This window comes from Hemiscyllium ocellatum, chromosome 4 (genome assembly GCF_020745735.1).
Source record: "Hemiscyllium ocellatum isolate sHemOce1 chromosome 4, sHemOce1.pat.X.cur, whole genome shotgun sequence".
In the NCBI taxonomy this organism is placed as follows: Eukaryota; Metazoa; Chordata; class Chondrichthyes; order Orectolobiformes; family Hemiscylliidae; genus Hemiscyllium; species Hemiscyllium ocellatum.
Genome location: NC_083404.1, coordinates 69,202,235 through 69,218,903, shown reverse-complemented (window position 1 = coordinate 69,218,903; position 16,669 = coordinate 69,202,235).

The following is a 16,669-nucleotide window of genomic DNA, read 5'->3' as shown; positions in this document are numbered from 1 at the left end:
ACATCACTCACACATCACACAAACATCACATCACTCACACATCACATCACACACACCACACAAACATCACGTCACTCACACATCACACAAACATCACACAAACATCACTCTCACATCACTCACACATCACTCACACATCACTCACACATCACACACACATCACTCACACATCACACAAACATCACATCGCTCACACATCACACAAACATCACATCACTCACACATCACTCACACATCACTCACACATCACTCAAACATCACGCACACATCACACAAAAAACATCACATCACTCACACATCATACAAACATCACATCACTCACACATCACTCACACATCACTCACACATCAATCACACATCACACAAACATAACATCACATCACTCACACATCACACAAACATCACATCACTCACACATCACACACACATCACACAAACATCACTCACACATCACTCACACATCACTCACACATCACACAAACATCACTCACACATCACATCACTCACACATCACACAAACATCACATCACACAAACATCACATCACTCAAACATCACATCACTCACACATCACTCAAACATCACATCACTCACACATCACACAAACATCACATCACTCACACATCACTCAAACATCACATCACTCACACATCACTCAAACACCACATCACTCAACATAACACAAACATCACATCACTCACACATCACTCACACATCACTCACACATCACTCACACATCACACAAACATCACATCACTCACACATCACACAAACATCACATCACTCACACATCACATCACCACACATCACACAAACATCACGTCACTCACACATCACACAAACATCACACAAACATCACTCTCACATCACTCACACATCACTCACACATCACTCACACATCACACACACATCACTCACACATCACACAAACATCACATCACACACACAACACACAAACATCACATCACTCACACATCACTCACACATCACTCACACATCACTCAAACATCACGCACACATCACACAAACATCACATCACTCACACATCACACAAACATCACATCACTCACACATCACTCACACATCACTCACACATCAACAACATCACACAAACATCACATCACTCACACATCACACAAACATCACATCACTCACACATCAGTCAAACATCACATCACTCACACATCACTCAAACATCACATCACTCACACATCACTCAAACATCACATCACTCACACATCACACAAACATCTCTCACACATCACACAAACATCACACAAACATCACTCTCACATCACGCACACATCACACAAACATCACATCACTCACACATCACACAAACATCACATCACTCACACATCAGTCAAACATCACATCACTCACACATCACACAAACATCACATCACTCACACTTCACATCACTCACAGAACATACAAACATCACATCACTCACACATCACACAAACATCACATCACTCACACATCATACAAACATTACACAAACATCACTCTCACATCACTCCCACATCACTCCCACATCACTCACACATCACTCACACATCACTCACACATCACTCACACGTCACTCACACATCACTCACACATGACACAAACATCACATCACTCACACATCACTCACACATCAATCACGTATCACTCACACATCAAACAAACATCACATACTCACACATCACACAAACATCACATCACTCACACATCACACAAATATCACATCACTCACACATCACTCACACATCACTCACCCATCACTCACACATCACTCACACATCACACAAACATCACATCACTCACACATCACTCACACATCACTCACACATCACTCACACATCACTCACACGTCACTCACACATCACACAAACATCACATCACTCACACATCACTCACACAACACTCACCCGTCACTCACACATCACTCACACATCACACAAACATCACATCACTCACACATCACTCACACATCAATCACGTATCACTCACACATCAAACAAACATCACATCACTCAAACATCACACAAACATCACATCACTCACACATCACACAAACATCACATCACTCACACATCACTCACACATCACACAAACATCACATCACTCACACATCACATCACTCACACATCACACAAACATCACATCACTCACACATCACACACAACATCACTCAAACATCACATCATTCACACATCACATCACACACACATCACACAAACATCACATCACTCACACATCACACAAACATCACATCACTCACACATCACTCAAACACCACATCACTCACACATCGCTCTCACATCACTCAAACATCACATCACTCACACAGCACATCACTCACACATCACACAAACATCACATCACTCACACATCACACAAACATCACATCACTCACACATAACACAAACATCACATCACTCACACATCACTCAAACATCACATCACTCACACATCACTCACACATCACTCACACATCACTCACACATCACACAAACATCACATCACTCACTCATCACACAAACATCACATCACTCACACATCACATCACTCACACATCACACAAACATCACATCACTCACACATCACGCAAACATCACATCACTCATACATCACACAAACATCACTCACACATCACTCACACATCACTCTCACATCACTCAAACATCACTCACACATCACATCACTCACACATCACACATCACTCACACATCACTCACACATCACACAAACATCACATCACTCACACATCACACAAACATCACATCACTCACACATCACATCACTCACACATCACACAAACATCACATCACCCACACATCACACAAACATCACATCACTCACACACATCACTCAAACATCACATCACTCACACATCACACAAACATCACATCACTCACACATCACTCAAACATCACATCACTCACACATCACTCAAACACCACATCACTCAACATAACACAAACATCACATCACTCACACATCACTCACACATCACTCACACATCACTCACACATCACACAAACATCACATCACTCACACATCACACAAACATCACATCACTCACACATCACATCACACACATCACACAAACATCACGTCACTCACACATCACACAAACATCACACAAACATCACTCTCACATCACTCACACATCACTCACACATCACTCACACATCACACACACATCACACACACATCACACAAACATCACATCGCTCACACATCACACAAACATCACATCACTCACACATCACTCACACATCACTCAAACATCACATCACTCACACATCACATCACTCACACATCACACAAACATCACATCACTCACACATCACAAAAACATCACATCACTCACACATCACTCAAACACCACATCACTCACACATCGCTCTCACATCACTCAAACATCACATCACTCACACATCACATCACTCATACATCACACAAACATCACATCACTCACACATCACTCAAACATCACATCACTCACACATAACACAAACATCACATCACTCACACATCACTCAAACATCACATCACTCACACATCACTCACACATCACTCACACATCACTCACACAACACACAAACATCACATCACTCACACATCACACAAACATCACATCACACACACATCACATCATTCACACATCACACAAACATCACATCACACAAACATCATATCACTCATACATCACACAAACATCACACAAACCTCACTCTCACACAACTCACACATCACTCACACATCACTCACACATCACACACACATCACTCACACATCACTCACACATCACACAAACATCACATCACTCACACATCACACAAACATCACATCACTCACACATCACACAAACACCACATCACTCACACATCACACACACATCACTCACACATCACTCACACATCACATCACTCACACATCACTCAAACAGCACATCACTCACACAAACATCAAACATCACATCACACACACATCACTCAAACATCACATCACTCACACATCACTCAAACATCACATCACTCACACATCACACAAACATCACTCACACATCACACAAACATCACACAAACATCACTCTCACATCACGCACACATCACTCACACATCACATCACTCACACATCACACAAACATCACATCACTCACACATCACTCAAACATCACATCACTCACACATCACACAAACATCACATCACTCACACTTCACATCACTCACAGAACATACAAACATCACATCACTCACACATCACACAAACATCACATCACTCACACATCACACAAACATCACACAAACATCACTCTCACATCACTCCCACATCACTCACACATCACTCACACATCACTCACACATCACTCACACATCACTCACACGTCACTCACACATCACTCACACATCACACAAACATCACATCACTCACACATCACTCACACATCAATCACGTATCACTCACCCATCAAACAAACATCACATTACTCACACATCACACAAACATCACATCACTCACACATCACACAAATATCACATCACTCACACATCACACACACATCACTCACCCATCACTCACACATCACACACACATCACACAAACATCACATCACTCACACATCACTCACACATCAATCACGTATCACTCACACATCAAACAAACATCACATCACTCACACATCACAAAAACATCACATCACTCACACATCACACAAACATCACATCACTCACACATCACTCACACATCACACAAACATCACATCACTCACACATCACTCACACATCACTCACACATCACTCACACATCACTCACACGTCACTCACACATCACACAAACATCACATCACTCACACATCACTCACACAACACTCACCCGTCACTCACACATCACTCACACATCACACAAACATCACATCACTCACACATCACTCACACATCAATCACGTATCACTCACACATCAAACAAACATCACATCACTCACACATCACACAAACATCACACATCACTCACACATCACACAAACATCACATCACTCACACATCACTCACACATCACACAAACATCACATCACTCACACATCACATCACTCACACATCACACAAACATCACATCACTCACACATCACTCACACATCACTCAAACATCACATCATTCACACATCACATCACTCACACATCACACAAACATCACATCACTCACACATCACACAAACATCACACATCACTCACACATCACTCAAACACCACATCACTCACACATCGCTCTCACATCACTCAAACATCACATCACTCACACATCACATCACTCACACATCACACAAACATCACATCACTCACACATCACACAAACATCACATCACTCACACATAACACAAACATCACATCACTCACACATCACTCAAACATCACATCACTCACACATCACTCCCACATCACTCACATCACTCACACATCACACCACACATCACTCACACGTCACTCACACATCACTCACACATCACACAAACATCACATCACTCACACATCACTCACACATCAATCACGTATCACTCACACATCAAACAAACATCACATCACTCACACATCACACAAACATCACATCACTCACACATCACACAAATATCACATCACTCACACATCACTCACACATCACTCACCCATCACTCACACATCACTCACACATGACACAAACATCACATCACTCACACATCACTCACACATCAATCACGTATCACTCACACATCAAACAAACATCACATCACTCACACATCACACAAACATCACATCACTCACACATCACACAAACATCACATCACTCACACATCTCTCACACATCACACAAACATCACATCACTCACACATCACTCACACATCACTCACACATCACTCACACATCACTCACACGTCACTCACACATCACACAAACATCACATCACTCACACATCACTCACACAACACTCACCCGTCACTCACACATCACTCACACATCACACAAACATCACTTCACTCACACATCACTCACACATCAATCACGTATCACTCACGCATCAAACAAACATCACATCACTCACACATCACACAAACATCACATCACTCACACATCACACAAACATCACATCACTCACACATCACTCACACATCACACAAACATCACATCACTCACACATCACATCACTCACACATCACACAAACATCACATCACTCACACATCACTCACACATCACTCAAACATCACATCATTCACACATCACATCACTCACACATCACACAAACATCACATCACTCACACATCACACAAACATCACATCACTCACACATCACTCAAACACCACATCACTCACACATCGCTCTCACATCACTCAAACATCACATCACTCACACATCACATCACTCACACATCACACAAACATCACATCACTCACACATCACACAAACATCACATCACTCACACATCACACAAATATCACACAAACATCACTCTCACATCACTCCCACATCACTCACACATCACTCACACATCACTCACACATCACTCACACGTCACTCACACATCACTCACACATCACACAAACATCACATCACTCACACATCACTCACACATCAATCACGTATCACTCACCCATCAAACAAACATCACATTACTCACACATCACACAAACATCACATCACTCACACATCACACAAATATCACATCACTCACACATCACTCACACATCACTCACCCATCACTCACACATCACACACACATGACACAAACATCACATCACTCACACATCACTCACACATCAATCACGTATCACTCACGCATCAAACAAACATCACATCACTCACACATCACACAAACATCACATCACTCACACATCACACAAACATCACATCACTCACACATCACTCACACATCACACAAACATCACATCACTCACACATCACATCACTCACACATCACACAAACATCACATCACTCACACATCACTCACACATCACTCAAACATCACATCATTCACACATCACATCACTCACACATCACACAAACATCACATCACTCACACATCACACAAACATCACATCACTCACACATCACTCAAACACCACATCACTCACACATCGCTCTCACATCACTCAAACATCACATCACTCACACATCACATCACTCACACATCACACAAACATCACATCACTCACACATCACACAAACATCACATCACTCACACATCACTCAAACATCACATCACTCACACATCACTCACACATCAATCACGTATCACTCACCCATCAAACAAACATCACATTACTCACACATCACACAAACATCACATCACTCACACATCACACAAATATCACATCACTCACACATCACTCACACATCACTCACCCATCACTCACACATCACTCACACATGACACAAACATCACATCACTCACACATCACTCACACATCAATCACGTATAACTCACGCATCAAACAAACATCACATCACTCACACATCACACAAACATCACATCACTCACACATCACACAAACATCACATCACTCACACATCTCTCACACATCACACAAACATCACATCACTCACACATCACTCACACATCACTCACACATCACTCACACATCACTCACACGTCACTCACACATCACACAAACATCACATCACTCACACATCACTCACACAACACTCACCCGTCACTCACACATCACTCACACATGACACAAACATCACATCACTCACACATCACTCACACATCAATCACGTATCACTCACGCATCAAACAAACATCACATCACTCACACATCACACAAACATCACATCACTCACACATCACACAAACATCACATCACTCACACATCACTCACACATCACACAAACATCACATCACTCACACATCACATCACTCACACATCACACAAACATCACATCACTCACACATCACTCACACATCACTCAAACATCACATCATTCACACATCACATCACTCACACATCACACAAACATCACATCACTCACACATCACACAAACATCACATCACTCACACATCACTCAAACACCACATCACTCACACATCGCTCTCACATCACTCAAACATCACATCACTCACACATCACATCACTCACACATCACACAAACATCACATCACTCACACATCACTCAAACATCACATCACTCACACATAACACAAACATCACATCACTCACACATCACTCAAACATCACATCACTCACACATCACTCACACATCGCTCACACATCACTCACACATCACACAAACATCACATCACTCACACATCACACAAACATCACATCACTCACACATCACATCACTCACACATCACACAAACATCACATCACTCACACATCACACAAACATCATATCACTCATACATCACACAAACATCACTCACACATCACTCACACATCACTCACACATCACTCACACATCACATCACTCACACATCACACATCACTCACACATCACTCACACATCACACAAACATCACATCACTCACACATCACACAAACATCACATCACTCACATATCACTCACACATCACTCACACATCACTCACACATCACACAAACATCGCATCACTCACACATCACACAAACATCACATCACTCACACATCACATCACTCACACATCACACAAACATCACATCACCCACACATCACACAAACATCACATCACTCACACATCACTCAAACATCACATCACTCACACATCACACAAACATCACATCACTCACACATCACTCAAACATCACATCACTCACACATCACTCAAACACCACATCACTCAACATAACACAAACATCACATCACTCACACATCACTCACACATCACTCACACATCACTCACACATCACAAAAACATCACATCACTCACACATCACACAAACATCACATCACTCACACATCACATCACACACATCACACAAACATCACGTCACTCACACATCACACAAACATCACACATACATCACTCTCACATCACTCACACATCACTCACACATCACTCACACATCACACACACATCACTCACACATCACACAAACATCACATCGCTCACACATCACACAAACATCACATCACTCACACATCACTCACACATCACTCACACATCACTCAAACATCACGCACACATCACACAAAAAACATCACATCACTCACACATCATACAAACATCACATCACTCACACATCACTCACACATCACTCACACATCAATCACACATCACACAAACATTACATCACTCACACATCACACAAACATCACATCACTCACACATCACACACACATCACACAAACATCACTCACACATCACTCACACATCACTCACACATCACACAAACATCACTCACACATCACATCACTCACACTTCACACAAACATCACATCACACAAACATCACATCACTCAAACATCACATCACTCACACATCACTCAAACATCACATCACTCACACATCACACAAACATCACATCACTCACACATCACTCAAACATCACATCACTCACACATCACTCAAACACCACATCACTCAACATAACACAAACATCACATCACTCACACATCACTCACACATCACTCACACATCACTCACACATCACACAAACATCACATCACTCACACATCACACAAACATCACATCACTCACACATCACATCACACACATCACACAAACATCACGTCACTCACACATCACACAAACATCACACAAACATCACTCTCACATCACTCACACATCACTCACACATCACTCACACATCACACACACATCACTCACACATCACACAAACATCACATCGCTCACACATCACACAAACATCACATCACTCACACATCACTCACACATCACTCAAACATCACGCACACATCACACAAACATCACATCACTCACACATCACACAAACATCACATCACTCACACATCACTCACACATCACTCAAACATCACATCATTCACACATCACATCACTCACACATCACACAAACATCACATCACTCACACATCACACAAACATCACATCACTCACACATCACTCAAACACCACATCACTCACACATCGCTCTCACATCACTCAAACATCACATCACTCACACAGCACATCACTCACACATCACACAAACATCACATCACTCACACATCACTCAAACATCACATCACTCACACATAACACAAACATCACATCACTCACACATCACTCAAACATCACATCACTCACACATCACTCACACATCGCTCACACATCACTCACACATCACACAAACATCACATCACTCACACATCACACAAACATCACATCACTCACACATCACATCACTCACACATCACACAAACATCACATCACTCACACATCACGCAAACATCATATCACTCATACATCACACAAACATCACTCACACATCACTCACACATCCCTCACACATCACTCACACATCACTCACACATCACATCACTCACACATCACACATCACTCACACATCACTCACACATCACACAAACATCACATCACTCACACATCACACAAACATCACATCACTCACATATCACTCACACATCACTCACACATCACACAAACATCGCATCACTCACACATCACACAAACATCACATCACTCACACATCACATCACTCACACATCACACAAACATCACATCACCCACACATCACACAAACATCACATCACTCACACATCACTCAAACATCACATCACTCACACATCACACAAACATCACATCACTCACACATCACTCAAACATCACATCACTCACACATCACTCAAACACCACATCACTCAACATAACACAAACATCACATCACTCACACATCACTCACACATCACTCACACATCACACAAACATCACATCACTCACACATCACACAAACATCACATCACTCACACATCACATCACACACATCACACAAACATCACGTCACTCACACATCACACAAACATCACACAAACATCACTCTCACATCACTCACACATCACTCACACATCACTCACACATCACACACACATCACACACACATCACACAAACATCACATCGCTCACACATCACACAAACATCACATCACTCACACATCACTCATACATCACTCACACATCACTCAAACATCACGCACACATCACACAAACATCACATCACTCACACATCATACAAACATCACATCACTCACACATCACTCACACATCACTCACACATCAATCACACATCACACAAACATTACATCACTCACACATCACACAAACATCACATCACTCACACATCACACACACATCACACAAACATCACTCACACATCACTCACACATCACTCACACATCACACAAACATCACTCACACATCACATCACTCACACATCACACAAACATCACATCACACAAACATCACATCACTCAAACATCACATCACTCACACATCACTCAAACATCACATCACTCACACATCACACAAACATCACATCACTCACACATCACGCAAACATCACATCACTCACACATCACTCAAACACCACATCACTCAACATAACACAAACATCACATCACTCACACATCACTCACACATCACTCACACATCACTCACACATCACACAAACATCACATCACTCACACATCACACAAACATCACATCACTCACACATCACATCACACACATCACACAAACATCACGTCACTCACACATCACACAAACATCACACAAACATCACTCTCACATCACTCACACATCACTCACACATCACTCACAAATCACACACACATCACTCACACATCACACAAACATCACATCACTCACACATCACACAAACATCACATCACTCACACATCACTCACGCATCACTCACACATCACTCAAACAACACGCACACATCACACAAACATCACATCACACATCACTCACACATCACTCACACATCAATCACACATCACACAAACATTACATCACTCACACATCACACAAACATCACATCACTCACACATCACACACACATCACACAAACTTCACTCACACATCACTCACACATCACTCACACATCACTCACACATCACATCACTCACACATCACACAAACATCACATCACACAAACATCACATCACTCAAACATCACATCACTCACACATCACTCAAACATCACATCACTCACACATCACACATACATCACACAAACATCACTCACACATCACTCACACATCACTCACACATCACTCACACATCACATCACTCACACATCACACAAACATCACATCACACAAACATCACATCACTCACACATCGCTCACATATCACTCACACATCACACAAACATCACATCACTCACACATCACACACACATCTCATCACTCACACATCACATCACTCACAAATCACACAAACATCACATCACTCACACATCACTCAAACATCACATCACTCACACATAACACAAACATCACATCACTCGCACATCACTCAAAAATCACATCACTCACACATCACTCACACATCGCTCACACATCACTCACACATCACACAAACATCACATCACTCACACATCACACAAACATCACATCACTCACACATCACATCACTCACACATCACACAAACATCACATCACTCACACATCACACAAACATCATATCACTCATACATCACACAAAGATCACACAAACATCACTCTCACACAACTCACACATCACTCACACATCACTCACACATCACACACACATCACTCACACATCACTCACACATCACTCACACATCACACAAACATCACATCACTCACACATCACACAAACATCACATCACTCACACATCACTCAAACATCACATCACTCACACATCACACAAACATCACATCACTCACACATCACTCACACATCACTCACACATCACATCACTCACACATCCCTCAAACATCACATCACTCACACATCAGTCAAACATCACATCACTCACACAACACTCAAACATCACATCACTCACACATCACTCACACATCACATCACTCACACATCACTCACACATCACTCAAACATCACATCACTCACACATCACTCAAACATCACATCACTCACACATCACACACACATCACACAAACATCACTCACACATCACTCACACATCACATCATTCACACATCACACAAACATCACATCACACAAATATCACATCACACAAGCATCACATCACTCACACATCACACAAACATCACATCTCTCACACATCACTCACATTCACTCACACATCACTCACACATCACACAAACATCGCATCACTCACACATCACACAAACATCACATCACTCACACATCACATCACTCACACATCACACAAACATCACATCACCCACACATCACACAAACATCACATCACTCACACATCACTCAAACATCACATCACTCACACATCACACAAACATCACATCACTCACACATCACTCAAACATCACATCACTCACACATAACTCAAACACCACATCACTCAACATAACACAAACATCACATCACTCACACATCACTCAAACATCACTCACACATCACTCACACATCACACAAACATCACATCACTCACACATCACACAAACATCACATCACTCACACATCACATCACACAAACATCACGTCACTCACACATCACACAAACATCACACAAACATCACTCTCACATCACTCACACATCACTCACGCATCACTCACACATCACACACACATCACTCACACGTCACACAAACATCACATCACTCACACATCACACAAACATCACATCCTCACACATCACTCACACATCGCTCACACATCACTCAAACATCACGCACACATCACACAAACCTCACATCACTCACACATCATACAAACATCACATCACTCACACATCACTCACACATCACTCACACATCAATCACACATCACACAAACATTACATCACTCACACATCACACAAACATCACATCACTCACGCATCACACACACATCACTCACACATCACTCACACATCACTCACACATCACTCACTCATCACTCACACATCACTTCACTCACACATCACACAAACATCACATCACACAAACATCACATCACACAAATATCACATCACTCACACATCACACAAACATCACATCACTCACACATAACACAAACATCACACAAACATCACTCTCACATCACTCACACATCACTCACACATCACTCACATATCACTCACACATCACACAAACATCACATCACTCACACATCACACAAACATCACATCACTCACACATCACATCACTCACACATCACACAAACATCACATCACTCACACATCACACAAACATCACAATACTCACACATCACACAAACATCACTCACACATCACTCACACATCACTCACACATCACTCACACATCACATAAACATCACATCACTCACACATCACTCAAACATCACATCACTCACACATCACATCACTCACACATCACTCACACATCACTCACACATCACATCACTCACACATCACTCAAACATCACATCACTCACACATCACTCACACATCACATCACTCACACATCACTCACACATCACATCACTCAAACATCACATCACTCACACATCACTCAAACATCACATCACTCACACATCACTCACTCATCACATCACTCACACATCACTCTCACATCACATCACTCAAACATCATATCACTCACACATCACACAAACATCACATCACTCACACATCACACAAACATCACACCACACAAACATCACATCACACAAACATCACACAAAAATCACACCACACAAACATCACATCACACCACATCACACAAACATCACACCACACAAGCATCACATCACTCAAACATCACACAAACATCACATCACACAAACATCACACAAACATCACACCCCATCACACAAACATCACACCACACAAACATCACACAACCATCACATCACACAAACATCACACAAACATCACATCACACAAACATCACACAAACATCACACAACATCACACAAACATCACACCACACAAACATCACACAAACATCACATCACAGAAACATCACACAAACATCACACATCACAAACATCACACAAACATGACACCACACAAACATCACACAAACATCACACAACACAAACATCACACAAACATCACACAAACATCACACCACATCACACAAACATCACATCACACAAACATCGCACCACACAAACATCACACAAACATCACACCACACAAACATCACACAACCATCACACCACACAAACATCACACAAACATCACATCACACAAACATCACACAAACATCACACAACACAAACATCACACAAACATGACACCACACAAACATCACACAAACATGACACCACACAAATATCACACCACACAAACATCACACAATCATCACACAAACATCACACCACATCACACAAACATCACATCACACAAACATCACACAAACATCACACCACATCACACAAACATCACATCACACAAACATCACACCACACAAACATCACAAAAACATCACACCACACAAACATCACACAAACATCACATCACACAAACGTCACACAAACATCACACAAACATCACACAAACTTCACATCACACAAACATCACGCGAACATCACACCACACAAACATCAGACAAACATCACACCACACAAACATCACACAAACATCACATCACACAAACATCACACAAACATCACAACACACAAACATCACACAAACATCACACCACACAAACATCACATCACACAAACATCACACGAACATCACATCACACCACATCACACAAACATCACACCACACAAACATCACACCACACAAACATCACACAAACATCACATCACACAAACATCACACAAATATCACACCACATCACACAAACATCACACCACACAAACATCACACAAACATCACATCAATCAAACATCACACAAACATCACACCACACAAATATCATATCACACAAACTTCACATCACACCACATCACACAAACGTCACACCACACAAGCATCACATCACTCAAATATCACACAAACATCACATCACACAAACATCACACAAACATCACACCACATCACACAAACATCACACCACACAAACATCACACAAACATCACATCACACAAACATCAAACCACACAAGCATCACACAAACATCACATCACACAAACATCACACAAACATCACATCACATCACACAAACATCAAACAAACATCACACCACACAAACATCACACAAACATCACATCACACAAACATTACACAAACATCACACAAACATCACATCACACAAACATCACATCACACAAACATCACACAAACATCACATCACACAAACATCACACAAACATCACATCACATCACACAAACATCACACAAACATCACATCACACAAACATCACACATCACATCACACCACACAAACATCACACAAACATCACACCACACAAACATCACACAAACATCACATCACACAAACATTACACAAACATCACACAAACATCACATCACACAAACATCACACAAACATCACATCACACAAACATCACACAAACATAACACCACATCACACAAACATCACACCACACAAACATCACACAAACATCACACCACACAAACATCTCACAAACAACACATCACACAAACATCACATCAAACAAACATCACACAAACATCACACAAACATCTCACAAACA